The sequence below is a fragment of the Squalius cephalus genome, assembly GCF_949319135.1.
Source record: "Squalius cephalus genome assembly, chromosome: 2".
NCBI classification, from domain to species: Eukaryota; Metazoa; Chordata; class Actinopteri; order Cypriniformes; family Leuciscidae; genus Squalius; species Squalius cephalus.
In genome coordinates, this window is record NC_137123.1 from 9,268,669 (window position 1) to 9,291,267 (window position 22,599).

The 22,599-nt window shown below is 38.2% G+C and overlaps 1 long non-coding RNA gene across 1 annotated transcript; it reads left to right on the plus strand.

Annotated features, from left to right (window-relative positions):
* Positions 1-753: 753 nt before the first annotated feature.
* LOC307152883 lies at positions 754-8,770 on the plus strand. Its single transcript, XR_013820078.1, has 3 exons — positions 754-876; positions 6,411-6,519; positions 7,100-8,770. It is a non-coding gene; the product is annotated as an uncharacterized lncRNA (long non-coding RNA).
* The last annotated feature ends 13,829 nt before the right edge of the window (positions 8,771-22,599 follow it).

The window sequence follows — 22,599 nt, forward strand, 5'->3', positions numbered from 1 at the left end:
GAGGAACCAAGATGATGTTCAAGACACCAAGAAAAATTGTGTGGAGCATTGCAGCTGATATTAAAAAAAGTTTTAGATGACTAAAAATAGTGCTATAATATTTCGCATATAATATTAACTTTCTCATAAGGTATTTACTAATTTATCACTATGTTTCCTTGAATATTTGAATGTTATATAGTTTGTAAATGTCTATTACATATTTTCATATATAATTAAGAGAGCTAGTAGCCTATAACACATTTGATTGTCATCAAGTCTGGCTTCAGCTCTGTACATATTGTATAATGTGTGGCTATGAAGTGCATTATTTGATGTAAATGTTCAGTGTAAACCTTTAAAAATCAGACAATTAAAATGTATATTTCTGAAAGTGTGTTATGCATGCACACATTATTTTAGAGTCTTCTGATGGACATAACATGTAAATAAAGTGTAGTGCAACTTACCTCTCTTCACACAGAGTCAAAGCGCTGCATCTTGTGGGAAAAGAAACAAGTGAATTAATAATATCCTCAATAAAACAGCTTTACTGTATCGTTTATTTTATATAATTAATTTATTTCCTCATTATAAACAGAGAAGCTCGTTCTTTAGCCTGTCAAGACAGATTATTTGTATGCGTCATAGAGTAATATTGACTAGTCCCACCCACCGTAACATCTGATTGGTTTTCACTCATTCTGCGAAACGGTGACGCGTTACGCTACCCAACGTCGACAGCCCGTCGAAAACAAGTGAACACAATCTGATCTTTTCCAGAAGGGTCTTTCCATGAATTAGCCAAGTGTAGCCTACATGTGATGGTCACTTCGAGGAAGCGCTTTTGCCGTCCGTTTATGATCACGTGATACAGGATTCATTTTCAAAACTGAGGTAATTTTCTGACGTTACTGGGATAAAACCATAAAAACAAAATGAGAAATGTTCCTTACAAATGTATCTGTTTTTCCACACAACACACAAAGAAACAGTGGATAAACTGAAATAAGATGTAATTTAAGACACAAGAAGTAATATTTGATGCCAAATATTTTGTTTATTTTAAATCTTAACAGAAGAATGAACTTCGATATGATTATGTCATGGCAACCCCGTTTCAAACACTATACCTTTTAGTTTCTACAACAGTAATATAATAATTAATTTGTATTTTTTTTTTTTTATCTCAAGGGGCTCTGTTGTTTTATGTTAATTTGAAACACATATTTCCCTCCATCTGGGGTATTTGGTCTCTGAAACCTTATTTACATTTTATTACTATTATCCACAAAGCACAAATATAAACACTTTATTTTTTTATTCGCTGTCTGCTTGAGATCTGAAACAGACTGAAAGAGAGAAGGAAGGAGGAGGGTAAAGTAGTTGGATGCCTATGGAGCTTATAATATGACAAAATGATTTGAATTTGAATTGTGTAAATTTGAATATGACAAAATAATTTGAATTTGAATTGTGTAAATTTGAATATGACAAAATGATTTGAATTTGAATTGTGTAAATTTGAATTATTTGCAAGTGTAAAAATAGTTCTGAATTTGATTTTTTTTAAACGAATATTGAACATTTGAAATTGAACAAATTGAAATGTTTTTATGGCTGAATTTTATAGACATGTATTTTCAAACAGCTAGTTTTTTTGTTCTGAATTCTTATACTGCAAATATTCAGTTTAAAAAAATACAGATTCAAGTTTTCAAGACGAAGAAATTCGGATCTTCAAATTCAGTTTTCTAAAATTCAATCTCAAAAATTCAATTTTAAAAAATTCAGGTCTTACAGAAAGTAGGTCACAGGTCATCCACAGGGAAGAATAAATGATCTCAGATAAGTCGAACAGAGCATTTTGGCTGCACTGCAGTAGTTTTCTGCCGCAAACGCGGTGGTGGTTCAAGATAATCCGTGTATCTTTCGTTCAGTCGTTTTTTTTATTTAATATTAAGAGTAGAAAAATGAGAAAACAGCTTGAGTATTAGATTTCTATTATTCTAATAATAGTCCGCTGCAGCAGTTGCACGGATAAAGCGGTTGCTAATAAAATTCTAAATCAGATATATGTACAATAACATTACAATGACCTTCAATCGATTTAAATAGTAGGCTACATGGGGTTTAATTTGTCGTTTAATGAGATGTAACCTGATATATGTTATCAGGCATAAATACATAGATCCGCTGCTGACTGACGTGTATCTTAATGGTCCGGTGGTAGAATTTTCGCCAACCGTGTCAGAGGTTCTGGGTTCTAATCTGCTCTCGCATAGTTTTTTTTCTTTTTCTCGTACAATTATTTTTTTCCCTCATCAAAACCGATTATGTTCATTAGTGGTTGTATATTAAGCAGGGGCACGTTTGTGTGCATTATGTTTTGTGATTTCACCAGAACGAATAGAGAGTATCCGCAACGGATTGAAGCGCGCGTCCGAGTGAAGACAGTGCGGCGTGTGCGCGAGCCACACGAGCACTGAAAAAAATGTGGAGTGACATTTACTTAAAAAAAGCTAGGCAACTTTTTCCACACAGAAAGTGCTTGTAATCTTTACTCGGGCTATTTCAATTAGTAATTAATTGTAAAAGTAATTAAACTGAACAAATTATAATTGAGTAATAATTAATCAAATTAATTCCTTAAAAGTTAACCATTTAAAATGAGTAAAATTTACAAAATATCTTTTATTGCCAACATTGAAGACACCTGGTGTTAACAAGCAGAATCACTGAAGGAGAAAACCATAATTAAAGTCACCATTGTGGAGATCAGTGTGTGTTTTAGTTGGGCTCGACCCTTAAATTATTAACTTTAAGTTTTGTTCGGCTGCTGTACATGAGTTATAACAGCCAGATGAACAAATAGAAAAGGTGATCTGATGGTGTTGGTTGTGTTTTAACATAATCATTATTTCACAATCATTTGACCTGAATCACTGAACTCATATAGATATATTATAATATAAGTTTCATATAGCACACTACAGAGTTAAAGTACCATTGAAGCAGTGTTGAAGTTAATGAGATAATTAAGTGGCGATTGAGCATTAATTATGAACACCTGCTGTTAACAAGCAGAATCACTGAAGAACAGAGAAACACAAGAACTACAACTGACTTCAGACACAGTCTCAGATGAAATCAACTGAAGAGAAAAGAAGACATTAAATCTGTGAAGATCTCAGCAGAGGAGGATTAAACAATTCAAACAGCTTTACCAGCTTCACCTATTACTAACCAGATTGACTTAATTTAATATCCGTTTTAATGAAATCAACAATTGTATTTTAAAGTCACCATGATGGTGGTTAGCATTTGCTTTAGTTGGACTCTTAAAATAAAATTCAGCCATAAAAACATTTCAATTTGTTAAATTTCAAATGTTCAATATTCGTAAAAAAAAAAAAAAAATCAAATTCAGAACTATTTTTACACTTGCAAATAATTCAAATTTACACAATTCAAATTCAAATCATTTTGTCATATTATAAGCTCCATAGATGCCAATGTAATCTGAGACATTGTTTATGTCAAATAACAATAATTCACAAGTCAACCACTAGAGGTCCTACCAGTGCTGTGAATCCAGTAAAGACATTACAGACTTAAATATCTTGCAGGTTAATCAGGTTTATTGAAGCACTGGTCCTAGTTGTAAAAACCTACAAAGTAAAACAGGCAGAGGAAACTCTTTATAAAATACATTAATACATAAAATGAAATACTTTTGCATTTGAATATTAATAAGTTGTGCAGATATCACTTGTCTGATTTCTAATCTTACACCCCAATCTGAAGAGCAAAAAATACTGAATAACAACAAACTCTATACTAACAGATTAAACTCAATCAAACTTCAAAAAATCAAATTATATATATATATATATATATATATATATATATATATATATATATATATATATATATATATATATATACACACTGGTACTGGTTAAGTTGGTACTGGTTAAGTTGGTCCAACATCCAGCAATCATTCATTCCACAATCTGAACAGTTGATCGCCTAAACAATCAAAACAAACAGGAGCACAACAATATTATAGCCAAGATTATATGATCTGTGGTTGTTAAAATAGTACTGGTTAAGTTGGGACTGGTTAAGGTAGTTAAGTTGGTACTGGTTAAGTTGGTCCAACATTCCACCAATGGTTCATTAAACGATTGAACACAGGCTTTGTGTTCGCTGGTCTCTTTCACTCATTTGACGCTGCTGTAGATCACTGATGAATCTTCCACAATCTGAACAGTTGATCGCCTAAAAAATCAAAACAAACAGGAGCAAAACAGTATTATAGCCCAGATTATATGATCTGTGGTTGTTAAAATAGTACTGGTTAAATTGGGGCTGGCTAAGATGGTGCTGGTTAAGATGGTACTGGTTAAGCTGGTGCTGGTTAAGTTGCACTGGTTAAGTTAGTACTGGTTAAATTGGTAAGATGGTTAAGTTGCACTGGTTAAGTTAGTACTGGTTAAGTTGGTGATGGTTAAGTTGGTTTTTCTCACCTCACTGCAGCATCAGGCTGATGAACTCTTATATCATCATATAGACATTCATTCTCCTCTGCTCTCTTTGTCTCTGTCTTTCTGTGATGTTGGACAGTTGTGTACTGGATCTCCTCAGTATCTCTGGATTCAGGAGTTTTTCCTCTGAAACTTCTGGGTTTCACACTGGCGTACAGAGAATCATTGGCTGAATCCGGTTCAGAAAGAGGCTTGTCATGGACTGAAACGCTCTGTGACGCATCAGAATAGAGATCATTTTGAAATATTAATTTCATATTCTGAAGAACATTTGTAATTATTATTAAGACATGTAAATCAGTTTGATCTGAAGATTCTCAGTACCAAAGACCAAAGATCAGGTATCAGGTTAGATCAAATTAATGTTGTGATGTAAAATACAGGTATATTTGTGAATGAAGTGACATGTTCAATCATCACACTAAATGTTAAAGGGATGGTTCGGAGTAAAATCAACTTAAGGTCTTTTGCACCATGACATCGAGCCAAACACCCCCCAGAAGCCTTTTTTCCCTTGGTGGAACATTATCAAAGTTAAGAGCTTTTTTAGAGATATCAGCCAAATGGCTTAGTGCAGGCGCTAATGGATCCAAGGCTGTATCTCGTAAATGACCCCACTAATAATGCCCAGAATGGTACCAAACTTCTACAGTAGTACAAATAGGTTCTGTACTCATAAAACAAGGCGTTGGAAAGTTTGTAAGTACATCAGGAGTTTTTTTAAATAACACTTGCCTGACGGCTCATGCTACCGCTAACCCGAACATCGACGTCACTTCAGTGAGTTGAGAAAAGCCCATAAAAGTCCTGGCAGAAAGCGATGCATAAGGATGTAGTGTAACGACGCCCAGTTCCAGGAATGCACTAATATTTTGTTTGTAGTACCAGTTTGCAACAATTATTAGTTAACACTAAGTTGTTAACACTTTGGAAAAAATAATACTTTGTCGTTACATCCTTATGCATCGCTTTCTGCCAGGACTTTTATGTGCTTTTCCCAGACCACTGAAGTGATGTCGACGATGATTAAACCATGGAAAATTAGTTAAAAGTTTTCTTCAGTTTTATTTATTAATTTATTGTGTTGATAAAGACTTTGATAATGTTGGTTTCTCGTCAGTTTGTACAGTTACAGTCTGAGACACAGATAACGGCTGATCGACTGATTTTCTGCTTCTGTAAAGTCGTGTTGTGTTTGGATGATTTACCTCTTTCACTGTGTGATCTTCAGCTTTAACACTCCTTTGTTTCTTCCTGTTATAATCACAGACATTAACAGCATATGGACGAATGTATTAAATTAAGAGAAAATATGAACACTGTTTTTAAAGATTACTAATAATCAAACACAAATTAGCCATTTTCTTCTACATTAGACAAAATTGAACTTATACAATCACTGACATTTTTTATTGAGCTCACATTATAAACAGTATGAAGATGATGATGAAGATGAAGATTAATAATCCTCCAGATGCCACTGTGATCACAATCACATTCCCACCAGCAACATGATGATCTGAAAGAGGAAGATCATCATGATTAACTCTCCAAACTGATGAATGATGTGAAGATACAGGAGTGTGTTAATAAAACACAGTGTGTTAATAAAAGCTTCACCTGTGACAGTTACAGTTAGTCTAATGTCTGAGACTCACAATAAATATTAGAAAATTATGAATTTGAAGTTTTTGAACAATGTGTAAACGATCATTTACTCACACGTGACGTTTAAAGTCACATTATCAGAGTATTTCTCTCCATGTTCATTGATGGACTTGCACTTGTATTCTCCACTGTAATTAGAGTTGATCTTTGAGATGTTGTAGATTCTTCCAGATCCTACAATCGTTCCTCCTTTAATCCAGCTGATTTCTGCAGGAGGGTTTGAGTCACTGGTGCAGTTCAGAGTCACTGAATCTCCCTCCACTATTACACCAGATGGACTGATGGAGATCACAGGTTTCACTGGAGGATCTACAGATGTCAGGTAAAGGTATTTATCAGAGATGGCTGGTGGAAATTGTTCTAGGAAAGGCTGCAGTTGGTTATTATTGGACAATTTCAGCAAACATCCCAGTTTAATTTTTCACTGTTTAAGGCTAAAACACATCCTCCTGTAGGATGTGAGGGAAGGTTGCAAGGAAAGAAAATGAAGACGGAGGAATCGAGGGAAAATTTATGGGTGCTTTTCAATTTTGATGCTACTTCTTTTCCTCGCTCCTCCGTCCTCCAGCCTGTGACCCAGAAACTGATCAAACTCAGCATCTTGAAGGACATCTCAATTCTCTCCATTCCTTTCACATATCACAATCATTTTTATTTATGCTTTACCTTTGCAGTTTAAATTAATTATATATCAAACATATATAAGCAGGGCTTATTGCTTTATCTTTATTATGTATGAATTTCTTAAATAACCAAACTTTAACAACATAAGGGCAGATCCCTTGATCACAGCTGTTGATGCTTTGAAGTGACGCTCCAGTGATCAAGAATATTCCAATATACAAATAGGGCGCTTCTCATTTCTTATTTGTGTATCCTCGTTTCCTTTCTTCGCGTCCAAGGAACCACCTGATCCCCCGCACCCTTGGAGAAGAAGAGGGCTATACACAGAGAAGTCAATCACGGCTGTTCCTACTTGTTCCCACACAGTGAGGATATTGGATAACACTGGGAAAGCATGCCTACACTCTCAGAAAAAAAGGTACAAAAGCTTTCGCTATGGCGGTACCTTTTCAAAAGGTACACTTTTGTACCTAAAGAGTACATATTATATTATAAAACCATCAACAGGAAACCATCTTCATCTGATCTCATTTCACTTTAGCTTTCTTTGCTGCTGTAAATGTGATTGACAGACACACTGTCACAGCAGCCAAAAAAAGATAAAAAATATAATAAGAGTTAAGAGCCCAACTAATGGAAACACTAATCACTGTTATGGTGACTTCAAATGAAACACATTAGAGTTAAACCTCTGTTAATTCTCAATAAAACTTCTGTAGACGTCTGTCAGAAATAAAGTCAGTCTGGTTAGTAATAAGTGAAGCTGGTAATGCTGTTTGTGGAGTTGTTTAATCCTCCTCTGCTGAGATCTTCACAGATTTAATGTCTTCTTTTCTCTTCAGTTGATTTCATCTGAGGCTGTGTCTGAAATTACTCCATATTTAATATACACAGATTTTTTGGCTACGATAAGGTCCAGTTCTGGTTTATTTCTTTACTCTTGGCTGACATGTGGCATTGCTATGCAGAGCTGTAAAGTCCAGGTTCAGAAAGTAAAAGTCCTCCTCAGTATTTTGTTCCAATCACCTGGATTTGCTAATTCAGCAGGAGAGAGAACTAATTAGTGAAATCAGATGACTGAGTTTATGGGTGGAATAAACATATGGCAGGACTTTTACTCTTTGGCCACTGGATTACCCACCTCTGCCAATATGTACCTTTGAGGGACTAATATGTACTCTTTAGGTACAAAAGTTTACCTTTTGAAAAGGTACCGCCACAGCGACAGCTTTTGTATCTTTTTTTCTGAGAGTGTACTCCAATTGGAAAGGGACGCTACGGAGGCCAAATTCCTCTTGTAGGGAGGCAGCATGTGGAATTACACATATGGACGGGCCAGAGGACAGTGCTACATATGAAGTTCCCAGTGGAGGATCCAGCCAGGATAGGGTGGAGGCAACATCGACAGGGAAGACATACCGTGGAAGAATAGACATAAAAGCAAGGAATACTGTGAGCAACTTGAGGCAATTGATATGCCACTGAAGTCGAGTTTGCTCTTTCCCACCTGAAGCCCCAGATGGCAGAGGTGTCTGAGCACCAGGTCCCTGTGTTCGCACAACTCTGCCGTGCAAAGGCAAAATACCGTAACTTCGTTTTTGGTCGAAAATTAGTTATTTATATTTTTGGCACATTCAAGACCTTCTTTATCATGTGGATAAGTATCTTGAATCAATTCCGTTTTTTTTTTCGAGAAAATAATGATTTGTCTTAACAGTAACTTCCAAAAGCCCATGAGAAACCAAGGCAGAACACCGTAACATCAGTTACCGCTCTTTGGCTTTGTTTTGGAACGCTCAAATTGAGTTACGGTGCTCTGCCTTTGTTTAGCCGCGCGTCAATATGAAGTTACTGTGCCGGTGTTCAATCAAATAATGCTACCTACCAGATTGTACGGTTATCTGCCTTTGTTTTAATGTCCATTAAAATTAAAATTACGGTGTAGCCTGTGTACTTTGTACATCTGCCATCAGTCGCTCTAACTTCTGATGTCCTCAGAGCGGTCAGAACATTTAGTATGGTCTGCTCCATCGACAGACGTGCGATATCGATCGCGAAGGATTATGCAGAGTTGACAGAAAAACGTTACACATTGCCGTATCAGATGAATACAACCAAGAATTAAAGCTCGGCAAACTAGCTGGCAGAGTGCCAAAACTTCGCCTTCAGCCCCGCCCTAAACGCGGTCGAGTCAACGCTGGACTAATAGGAGGTATTTTGTCATGTCAAATGTATTAATAATGCCATCAGAATGCAACCAAAGCACAGGATAGCAATAAGTAGATGGCTATAAATAATTGTAAATCATACAAAATAAATGCCATGATCACTAGATTTTATACAGGTGTTACTATAATGATTTTGTTAATGGTGATCAGCAACCAAATATTGATAATGTGGAAGTTACTGCCTTTTGCCTTGGCATGACTTCTCACTTTTTGCTGACAATACAAAGGCAGAGTACAGTAACTTTAAAATAGTGGTCAAAAGTCAAGTTTGAGCTCAAGATTTTTTTATGTATATAATTTCCATTACTAAAACATCTATTTGCCAGATTTCCAGTGTCCTACCTATAATTAATTTGGCGGGACAACAAAAAATCTTTAAAGTCATTTTTCTCAGTTCCACACTCTAGCGACTTAAGGTCTTTTGCCTTTGTAGGGCAGAACTGATCTCGCGAGTGGGCCAAGATGAGCCAGTCATTGAGATAGTTGAGGATGCGAACACCCACCTCCCGTAACAGGGAAAGGGCGGCCTCCGCGACCTTCGTAAGGGGGAGGACTTTGTACTGGTATGCCCGTCCCTCGATTGCAAAGTGTAGGAACGGTCTGTGTCGAGGGAGAATTGAGACAAAGTACACGTCCTGCAGGTCGATCGCTGCGAACTAATCTTAGGGGCGAACACACTGCTGACACATTTATGTTCAAACACCATGTAAAAGTGAATTTTGCATAATAGGTGCCTTTAAAAACCTTGTAAAATTCAAGTTTACAAAAATGCCATAGAAGTTTAAGTTTATAAAAATGTAAAATATATATTTTTAAACTTTATATAAAATATATATTTTACAAAACATGTTTAACTCTAAAACTTCAAGAAAATCAAAGCTAAATATCTGAACAAGTTCTGTGACAAATTTTAGGTTGATGTCTCAAAAATATTTCATTTTTTGAGCGCAGTACCAAACTTTTCCACTAGATGATATCCAGACTCCTCTGGTGACCATATAAGGACTCTTCGATTTCCATATATGGATTGAGTGATCTTAACCATATATTTCCATACTTTAAAAAAATATTTATGAAGTAGACATCCTATTCAGAAGTAGTTTGTGTAGTAATGTTAAAATTTTATTTGAATCCAATCTCTAAAACACATAAAAACAAACGGAAAGAATAGAGCGTGTGTTATAATTTGGCGCCACATCTTTTGAAAATCAGCCGTATGAAAACTACAGTCTGAACGCTTTCAAATGCTATATAGTTTGTCAAGATTACTTTAGGTTTAGACTAAGATATTATTGTTATAAATGTATAATGGCAAGTGTCCCACGGGTGTCGGGGAGGGGTAGTCTTAAAAATAGTGGTAAAAACATTTTTTATAAATCATAAATTCAGATATTTATTCTTTGTATTGTGTGAAAAGTATAGATATTAAAAGTTTATTATTTGTACCTGATTGTAAGTTTTTTTTTTTTTTTTTTTCCATAGTGTCATTTTTGGGGAATTGAATACAATTAGGGTCAGTTTGACCTGGAGCACACAGACTGTAACCAGAAATCTGAAGTGCATGAGAGTTAAAGAGAGAAAGTCAGTCTGCACTCACACATGACATTGAGCTGAACAGCAGGAGAGATGTGAGTGTGTCCGTCTACAGCACAGCTATATCTGCCTGAATCCTCTCTTCTGACTGACTGCAGCAGGAGTTCATTGTTTCTGTCTCTTCTCTCAGTTAATGGCTGTGAGTTTCTGTACCAGATGAATGTTGCTCTGTCAGTCAGAGCGCAGCTGCTTTTACATCTCAGAGTGACTGAATCTCCCTCTGTCACTCTCTCAGGAGACTCCACCTGAAGATCTGAACACAACACACACATTATATCTAGTGCTGCTGTCATACACTGATTATTATTCAACATAATGCACAGAAGAAGAGATAAACCTCATCAAACTCACCTGTGACAGTAAGAGTCATTCCTGGAAAACCAGTATATTTTCCACCAGGTCTATCAGTTGTGAATCTGAAATAGTACATGTGTGAATCCTTCAGTGTCACATGACTCAGTCTGACGGTGCAGTTCTGCTGTTTATCTCCCAGATACTGAAGCCTCTGACTGTATTCAGTGTCATTAGACAGATCTAGAGGATCTACACCCTTCATATACTTATTGGTCCAGAACACTTCCTTGATCTGATATCCAGTAGTAGGGTATTTATAAGAGCATCTCATTATCACTGTTGAGTCCTTTAGTGCACAGATGTGTGAAGGACTGTAACTCACACCCCAATCATCACTAGAAACCCCTGAAACACAGAATTCATCAAACTGTAAATGTTGTTTTATCTGTTATATTGGATCATGAAAACATGACAATACTTTATTACTATTTGAAAACAGCGACTCATTACAGGAAATATAAGATAAATGTGAATAAATAATCTCAGTGTGAATTACTTTAAGACAGAGGAGTGAAGAGAGAACCAAGAAATCAGCCAAAAACAACAAGCTGCACAATTACAGTTTTTCTGAATTGCTAAAACACATTTCTTGAAACCATCACTCACTTTCTCAAAACCTTAAACACAAAAGCAAATGTTCAAAACTCATTCAGAGAATCTCTGACTCTTCTGGCAAAATCAAACAATGCTTTCAGATCTTACACACATCAGTCAATATTAGAAACACTACAGATCATTCGTTAGACACTACATGAAGAATGGAGAACACAGAATCCAAAGCATGCAGTTACAGGAGAAATATGTATTTATATATTGTAACAAAGTAAACAAATTTTGTAATTATGTAAAAAAAGTAGTACTGACACCTGACAGTGGTGAGTGAATAAATACTGTATGCACTGCAAGTACTGTATAGTATTGCACTGAATATTGTATAGTATGGAATGTCTGTATATTCAGCATTTGCATACTGTGAAATACAGTGACCAACTGCAGAAGCCCAAAAGGTTACAGTAAAAAACTGTAAATGAAAAGCATGTTACTGTAAAGTACAGTCAGAAGAGTTGAGCAACTGCAGAATCAAGGTCAGTGAGAGAGATTTATTCTGCTTCAGCTTCACGTCTTCATGTCGGTCCGGCCGGAGAATATCATCTCTGCAAAAAACCCTGAAGCAGATCCAGCCTTGACAACATTCTCCACACCTTCCTCTTCCTCTTCCTCCTCGTTCATCAGCTCTTTCACACACTCTTCCTCCTCTTATACACACACTCTTCCTCCTCTTATACTCACACTCTTCCTCCTCTTATACTCACACTCTTCCTCCTCTTATACACACACTCTTCCTCCTCTTATACTCACACTCTTCCTCCTCTTATACACACACTCTTCCTCCTCTTATACTCATACTCTTCCTCCTCTTATACTCACATTCTTCCTCCTCTTACACACACACTCTTCCTCCTCTTATACACACACTCTTCCTCCTCTTATACACACACTCTTCCTCCTCTTATACTCACACTCTTCCTCCTCTTATACTCACACTCTTCCTCCTCTTATACACACACTCTTCCTCCTCTTATACTCACACTCTTCCTCCTCTTATACACACACTCTTCCTCCTCTTATACTCATACTCTTCCTCTTATACTCACACTCTTCCTCCTCTTATACTCATACTCTTCCTCCTCTTATACTCACACTCTTCCTCCTCTTATACTCACACTCTTCCTCCTCTTATACTCACACTCTTCCTCCGATTATACTCATACCCTTCCTCCTCTAACTCACACTCTTCCTCCTCTTATACTCATCACCTTCCTCTTCCTCTTCGTTCATCACCTCTTTCACACACTCTTCCTCCTCTTATACTCACACTCTTCCTCCTCTTATACTCATACTCTTCCTCCTCTTATACTCTTCCTCCTCTTATACTCATACTCTTCCTCCTCTTGCACACTCTTCCTCCTCTAACTCACACTCTTCCTCCTCTTATACACATACTCTTCCTCCTCTTATACACATACTCTTCCTCCTCTTATACTCATACTCTTCCTCCTCTTTCACACTCTTCCTCCTCTAACTCACATACACTTCCTCCGCTTATACACACACTCTTCCTCCTCTTATACACACACTCTTCCTCCTCTTATACTCACACTCTTCCTCCTCTTATACACACACTCTTCCTCCTCTTATACACACACTCTTCCTCCTCTTACACACACACTCTTCCTCCTCTTATACACACACTCTTCCTCCTCTTACACACACACTCTTCCTCCTCTTATACTCATACTCTTCCTCCTCTTTCACACTCTTCCTCTTATACACACACTCTTCCTCATCTTATACACACACTCTTCCTCCTCTTACACACACACTCTTCCTCCTCTTATACACACACTCTTCCTCCTCTTATACTCATACTCTTCCTCCTCTTTCACACTCTTCCTCCTCTTATACACACACTCTTCCTCATCTTATACACACACTCTTCCTCCTCTTACACACACACTCTTCCTCCTCTTATACTCACACTCTTCCTCCTCTTATACTCACATTCTTCCTCCTCTTACACACACACTCTTCCTCCTCTTATACACACACTCTTCCTCCTCTTATACACACACTCTTCCTCCTCTTATACTCACACTCTTCCTCCTCTTATACACACACTCTTCCTCCTCTTATACACACACTCTTCCTCCTCTTATACTCATACTCTTCCTCTTATACACACACTCTTCCTCCTCTTACACACACACTCTTCCTCCTCTTATACACACACTCTTCCTCCTCTCCCTCTTATATTGTTTCCATCCATTATTGTTCTCAACATTCAATGCAACATTTTGAGTCAATTTACGCACTTTAAACTGTCTTGTATTTTGTACAGTTGGTTTCCTCTCATCATTAGAAATAAGTCTGAACAATTATGAGTTGTTGTGTGTAAACGATGACACTGTGTTGTAGTTGTGTTTAACTTTTGCCTGCCTGTGTTTAGCGTTTTGAAACATAAGTGCATCACAGTGAGAAATGTGTTTTAATGAGTGAGAATGTGTTCAGCGTTTTGCAAAAAGAGTGCATCAGATTTGCAAACAGTGTTTTAACGACCTGAACTTGTTTAATGTTTTACAGAAAGAGTGATTTATTCGACAAATTGGTTTAGGCTACTGAGAATTTGGTTCAGAGAAGTGGGTTTAGTGTTTTAGCAATTCAGAAAAACTGTAAATCCTGGAATATGACTAAATACATATTTAAAATATACACATTCACTTCCGAGTACATGAACAAAAGATATTCACGATCTAGTGCTAGGGCAGGGCCGACACGTTTCACACACTCTCACGCCACACACACATTTTCTCATGCAGAGAAAAATCGTGAAGCAAAGAGGACACTGACACCGACAGACGAGACAGAGCAGATTACTTTTAATATGAAACAAATTCTCTCAGCTCTCAGATTCTTTCAATTTTATTACGAAATTAAAACAATAAATATTGTTTTTGGCGCTTGTAAATGTGGGGCCCTATTTTAACGATCTGAAACGCAAGTATCAAGCGTGAAACGCAAGTAACTTTGTGGGCAGATCTTGGGCGCTGTTGCTATTATACCGGCGGGATAAATGACTCTTGCGCCCGACGCAAATCTAAAATGGGTTGGTCTGAAGTAGCTCTCTCATTCATCTCACATTCCCTTTAAGAGCAGGCGCGCTTGTTCCATGGCGGATTGATATTATAATGGTGGATTTGCCAGACGCACGCCAGGAGCGGTTCACACCCGAGGAGACCGACGTTCTCGTCAGGGCCGTAAAAGACAGAGAAGTGACATTGGGGATGGAGAAACACACCCAAATTAGCTTCGGTTAAACAGGCATATGATAATTTGGATAAATGTGTAAGCTAAATTTATGCCTATGTAACGGAGGTATTTTTCTCTATGGGGACTTTTATTTCGACGGGTTTTTCTTTTTCCGGCGCGTTCGCGGGAGATGCAAAGACGTCTGGGAAGAAGAAGTGAGTGAGCAGTGTTACGAGGCCGAGGCAGACACGCCATGATCGCAGCACGAGAAGTCGACATTTTCTTCGCTGAAACTATAATGTAAGACAGTGGTGCACGGTTAGATTAGGTTTGGTGTACAGTAACATTGTTGTGTGAGACTGCACGTAGTTAAAACAGAAGTTCGGCTGATTGCGTCATCGGACAGAGAAAGGTGTTGGAGACTGGCTGAGAGCACAAGAGAGAGTTGCTGGAGCCGTGAGTTTCGTGCGGAACACTGTTGTTTTTGGCGTTATTCTGACTGTAAGATTTTTGAGCGTCCTACTGTTTTTCTGAGTGATCCATAAACTGTGTTGGAGCGAGAGACATTGATTTTTTTCGGTGAATCATTTAAGTGCACTTGTTAGTGCGCGAGGATGCGTCTGTGAGCTGAACGATAGGTTTTGAAGGAGTGATATGTTTTTTTTTTTTTTTTTTTAGAGACTGACGATCGTCCATGATCAAGATTTGTTTTTGAGAGACATTTTTGTGTGTGATTCAGAATCATTCGATCTATGCGTGCCGCGTGCGAGCTGGGCTGAGCTGCGCCATTTTGTTCCAGAAAGTTCCTGAGTTTTTCCTGGGCCGCGCTGAAACTTTTCTGTTTTTTTGTTTTTTTTTGTTTTGTTTATTACCCTGTCATCCTTTCGATATCTCACTGTCCTGCCTCAGCTGTTCATTAAGTTATCGCGAGTCATCGCAAGTCATCACATCAAAGTTGTCGTTGCCACAGACTGGTACAACAGTTCGATACACACACACACACACGAACACTTCACTGATATAGTGTGAACCGAACTAAGTGTTTGAACAAACTGAGGGTTTCAACCATAGACTGTAAAAAAATATGGACGTAGTGTCCGTGACGTCACCCGTAGGTTTCTGAAGACCGTTTTTGAAGCCTAAAGTGGGCGGAGCCGGCCGTCGCCATCTTGGCCTTGCGTCACTCCCGGATAACAGAAAATAGGCAAACAGGCGGGGCGTGAGTGGAGCTGAGGAGCCTGGCTATGGCTATCTGAAATCACCTAGCTCGACGTGATCGAGTTAGCTGATGATGTAAAGCCAATTAAAAGTTCCTGTTTTTGCCCTTCGAAATATTATAATAGTTAAAATACATGGCTACAAGTGAGACTGTGTATTACTTCGAGAGTGTTTGTGTGTGACAGTGATTTATGTGCATACATGTCAGTCACTCTTTCATGGTACGTCAGCGCGGCATCGCTCAAGTTCGTAGAGAGCTTATTCAGTCCATTTTAAATTCTGATTTTGGCCGCCTCTCAAATGGGTTAAACCGTTAAACCATAGATATATTTCCTTTGAAGTGCAAGTAAATGCGCTAGAAAATCTGCGCTCATTCATAGATGTGCATTTATTGCACGGACGGAGAAAGCGCCGACGCCTGCATGATTTTATCTGACGGTACATAAGCATATTATAATCTATCTGTTCCGTGAGAGCAGAACGAACGAGCCTTTATAGACGTTTTAAATTTGAAAACTCCAAAAAGCAACAAAATTGTCAGACATCCATTAGTGCATGTTCACAGAGGAAAACAACTGAAATACAGCGCTGGTTGTTCTCTCGAACGATACTCGACGACAACGACGGAACCCAAAGCCGGCGGCTAAGTAAGGGGTGTATTAAATTGTATAAAATAATCCCGAAAAAAGCACAAACACTGCAGAGGTGGCAAGTTCAGCAGTAACATTTGCTGAGGTGAAGTGACGCGGCTAACAGCAGACAAACGGCTAGCATTGACATCAGCGGGAATCCACCTGTCACTCAAGTGGCCACACCCTTAAAATTTTAAATTTTTCACACCTTTAAATATTAATCAACAAAAAAAAAAAAAAAAAAACCCTCACAGTTGTTATGAAGGGCAAAATTAGCTGTATAGACCAAAGGACATACAGACACCAGGCTGTAAACACGTTTTTTTCTGCTGTAAAATTTGGCATTTTAACATGGGGGAGATACAGATTTGACTCCCTTTTGACACCAGCCTCAAGCGGCCAGTCGACGAATTGCAGTTTAACTCACTTCCGTGTTGGTTTCAAGAGAGAGACGGGGAGGTTGCCGCTTGAACGTAAGCAATGACGTACATCCGAGTGAACAAGACGGAGGGAAGTTAGCGAGTGAAGGGCATGACAGTTTTGGACTGGACCGCAGCCCCAGCAGTTTTGCCCTGTCACATTTCATTTTTAAATCTTAGCGACTGTTCTGTCCTAAAACTACCTAATGGTTATTGTTACTCCTTGGTTATTTTTTGCTCCTGCTGTTGCTCACAGGCCTTAAAGGGGGGGTGAAATGCTCATTTTCACTCAATCTCCTGTTAATCTTGAGTACCTATAGAGTAATATTGCATCCTTCATATCTCCAAAAAGTCTTTTGTTTTATTAAATTTTTAACAGAAAGATAGGCTGTACCGAGTCTTTCCGGAAAAAACCGAGCGGCTGGGGGCGGGCCGTGTGGGCGGAGCTTAGCTGTGCTAACGCGCCGAGCTAGTGACAACACACAGAGACATTTGTTCAACAAACAGTTTTACTCACCGTCCGGTTCCAACGCACGACCGCGAACCTTTATCATTGTGACTGCTCGATCCTTAAGCATTAGACGATCTGCAAATCCGTAGATCTGGGCTTTGTTTATAAAACAATCATTGTCGAAATGCAGGGAACAACAGTCTTACACAACTCCGTTTATGCTCAGGAAAACAAACTCCATCCACAGGTTCCTTAACGCTGGGTTCTTTGGGAATCTGTGCAGGGTTGTCTTGCCCTGGCAACCAAAAACACACTTCTTTGGTGACATTGACTTCCCAAAAGCCGGGCAGGGCGCTTTGATGGCGAACTGCTTTCACTCTCTTACTCTAGTCTACGAGTGCGCGCGCGGCCGCGATCTTACCGGAGAAGTGCCCTTAGGACCCATATAAGGAAATTCCGCCCTATCTTACGTAAGACAGAGCCATACTCGAAAAAAACTTTCCGAAACTTGTGACAAACCGGAAGGAGTATTTTTGGAACAAAAATACTCCTTCAAACGTACAACTTAGTTTTTGAAACTTTGTCCATGTTTAGCATGGGAATCCAACTCTTTACCAGTGTAAAAAACTCAGTATGCATGAAATAGCATTTCACCCCCCCTTTAAGGCTCCTTTAATGAAATAAAATAATGCTGTGTCATGAACACTTTAATCTCCAAAAACGAACAGCCTGGTATAATAAACACACTTTATTTTTGAAAGCCTGCATGGCATAACAAACAAACTTTTGCATAGACATTCAAAGGGTAATTATTAGTCTAAAGTCAAGATAACTCTAATTCCTTAAAGGGGTCATATAATGCCATTTTTGTACAAGCTAATATGATTCTTTAGGGTCTAAATGAAAAGTTTGTAATATACTTTAATTAAAAAATACTCATTAGTATTATAAGAAAACACTCATTTTACCTGGTCAAAAACAGCTCTGTTTTCAGCACGCCGTTTAAGTGCATGTGTCTTTAAATGATGATGAGCTTTGCTCACCCCGCCCCTCTGTTCTGTAGCTGTTTTGACAACACACGTGGAGTGTTGCCTTGACAACAGTTGAGAGTATATTTTGGAGAAAGAATGGGAGCGGGAGTCTCTGAGGACACATCTGTGCAACCAACCGTATCAATTTAAACCGGAGTCGGACCCGGAACAAGATGACGGCCCCGAAGAAGTTCGACAATTAAAGTAAGCTTAGTGTAGTGTTACCACTTTAACTTTAACACCTGTGTACACAGTTTGTAATAACACAATAAGCATAACGCGTTGTTCATTATAAACGTGGGATATATTGAGAACGTCGTACATAGAAAACATGCCGTAATGTACCCTGAGTGTAAACCTTAGCCGCATTCTGGAGGTGCAGCAGGAACACGAATAGTTGGTACTGATCCTTTTTTTCAGGAGCAGCTTCTTAGTAAAACCAGCTTTATACTGACCCTCCTTTATAAAGCAGTCTGGTGAGAAATGATTCATGAAAGCACTGACGTTGAGATTACAAAACTCAGCCACTGCGTCTTCAGCGGTTTGGATTTAGGAACATTAAAATGACTGCTGTGTTCATAATTACACCCCAAGAACAGAACACCACAATCGCTTAGACGCCATTCTGCTCCAGCGTATCAACAATGACACGCAGACTATGATTGACAGCTCACTCACGAGCAAGGGCGGGTCTGTGTTGAAAGCTGCTGTCAATCAACAATCTTGGGGTGCGTCCGACCGTGTGACGTCACATGGTCGAACGGCTTGATTTGAGATGGGGGAAAACATATAAGAAGATTAAAAAAAACACTGGATGGATATTTATCATTTTATGATGGTTGTGTACAGGCACTGCCAACACACATTTCAGTACAATCAACTTGTAAAAGTGCATGTACCATTATATGACCCCTTTAAGTTATTTAATTCTGCCTGGGGTTAATGCGTAAACTTGAACACAAATAAAACTTAATTTCAAACAGGCTGAAAGTGTGAACATATTATTAATTTGTTGGAGACATAACCAAGAATACAATTTAATTTACATGTACCTTTCAGTGCGGACACACCATTAGTTTACCATTACCATTGATCATTCACTATAAAATTATACAACCGCAATTACACCAAGAAGTAAAAGAAAAAAAATGGTGAAATTGGTCACAGCAAGAAGAGCATTTTGAATACTTAGGGAAATTATTCCCTTCCAGTGCCGTAACATGCATCTCGACGACAAAACTCTCTCAAACTCTCACAGTGCTGTGGGGTAAAACTGTAGTTGGGGTAAAACTGTGGCTCTGCAGTCAGACCCTTCTCGCTATTTCAACACTGTGAAACAAAAACTAATTTATTGTTGCCTTTGTTGAATTTTCAGATTGTACAGCGTGTGACAGAAATACAAATGATATGTGCCACCAGAAAACACAGCCTGTTCTGTGTGTGCGACACCTCACACATAATTTCGATCAATAAGTGTTTTTCAACCACGGAAAGAAGTCAATAAAACAGCTGGAGAACAAGTACATCACATAACGTTACATAACGCTGGAGAAGCATAACATTACATTTACCTCAAGAAAGCCATTTAATGACCAAAGCACGTTAGTTGGCTAGAAAAATTTGCTATACAGACCATTTGCTAAATATGTGCACTATATTAGCCTACATATTTATTATATTTTCACATATCACTTAAATATGTTGTTGTTATTATAATAAAAACACATATTTATTTGTTTATTTATTTATTTATTTATTTATCTTTAATAATAATAGCTGACAGGGCTCTGTATGATTACAGCAATGTGTGGAATTTTTTATTTCCTTGAGAAAAATGAACATGTATCTACTGTACCTAATGTTTATCTAAATGAATCGATATTGAATCAAATCGGAATCAAATCATAAGAATTGAACTTGTGAAAGAGATTGAAAATGGTTTTTTTTTACAATGAAGGTTTTTTTTTACACCCCATCAAACCCCCTTCCATAATCATCACTCCATCGTCCTTTGATGGAGGGTGTTGCAGAAAAGCTGAAGTAAATGTACAGACAGAGTGAAGAGAGTTTTGTCCAATCAAATGCTCTGAACATTGAGAAAGTCCCTCCCCCTAAACCATGTGACACTGACTAGCAAGTAGCAAAAGACTATTGGACATTTCTAAAAGGGACAAGCGTTTGACAAGTTCAACACAAACTTCCTGTTTCAGAGAGAAATATGTGAGAACAGGACAGAAGAAAGTGCAGATCAGCCGCTCATGAGGCCTTAAATAAAACATCAGAGTGTTTCTAATGTGAATGTAAGAGAGACTCACCGTGAATCATGAGCAGAAAGAAGATCAGAGGAAGAGGAGGAGCCATTCTGACCCACATCAGCATAACATATATCTATAATACAGCATTCAATTCAATTAACATTAATAAGTTATGTAGGTCCTATTTCAGAAATGTACATATACAAAATCACATTAGCTTAGAATTAAAAAAATGTAAACAATGTAATAATTTAAGGCAGAAACAATGAGCTCATTGAAGTAATGAATACTTGCATTAATATATTCATCACTTAAACAAGTATATGTAAATCACCCTATTCTTAACATTTCTCATGTAAAGACACGTATGTTATATGAGCAATAATCATTTAAGCAAGAGTGTGTTTGTCTTACCGTGTTGAAGCTCATCAGATCAACAGCAACCAAATGACTGACTGTTTTAACTCAAGCACTTTAGCTTTACAGTGAAGGACTTTGTGTGGTTAACACTGTTTATTAAAGAACGCCCAGCGATGGAAATATCACTGTCCCTCCCTCAACAAGAGAACAACATTACTGTACTAAACCTACTTAAAGAAAAACCATGATCTTTTTCTGTAAGTTGAAGATGAATAATTATGAAGATGAATGACAGTGATTTACAGGTGAGGCTCATCAAGGTTGATGTCAGTCGCTGGAGATGGTGACCTCTGGTGGCAGTTTGAGGGATTGAACGAGCACATATGAGACGAGATGTGTCTGACTGCAGAACTATATACGTGACAGCAGTTTCAGGCCAGCAGCTTCAGACCGGACGTTAGGAGCTGACGATCACCTAAAGCCTGCTTTATACCAGAGATGGTCTTATTACTGGGAGATACCAGGATCTGTGGCTCTAGTACCATTGGAAAAAGTGTAACAGCTAACTTTGCGCACATGTGCCTTGATAACCACATTACAGCCTTGACATCATTGAAGCTGTGTCTGAAATCGCCCCCTATACCCTTAAATAGGGCATTATTTGAGGGAACAGCCATTTGTAGTGGTGTCTGAAACCATAGTGGACGTTATTGAGTGCACGTGTTCAGTCTCACAATGGACCGATGTACGCTCAATGGCTAGAGAATTCCCATAATGCACTGTAAGAGTCATGTCTATTTAATTCCTTCGTCTGGCCAGAAGATGGCGCCGCAGCCGAATCATTCATCCATCCATTTTCCGTCACTTCAACACTGACAAACATTTGGCTTGCTCTGCTCCATAGTGGCACCTTCAGCATCAGCCAATCCCATCATTATATGATACACTGAGCTTCTGCATGCTGATCTTTCTGTAGCGCCGCCACAAATGGGAAGCACACAAAGGTACATAGGGCTACAATATGCTCTAAATGTGCAGTCTTTACAGATCCTGAGCACATGCTAAATTAGCGAATCAACATGTTAGCTTGTGCATAGATCATACAACACTGTCTATAAATGTCCCAATCATCAGAAAGGTCGTCAGTTATATAATGTCCTGAGTATTTATCCTCATCACAAACTTTAAGGACAATATCAGACAGAGAGAAATCAGGAAATTACAGTTTCATGTCTTCCCTACTCCTAACAATCATAATATTACTCTTCTTTGCATTATATTTAAAGTCAAAGTCTGAGCCACATTGTGAGCAAACCCTCAGTAACTGTTGAAGGTCGGCACAATATGGACAGAAAAATCACCAAATTAACATTGTTAAAACTTTCCCCAAAACAAGTATATCTTGTTTAGAGCCAGAGTTCGACCAACTT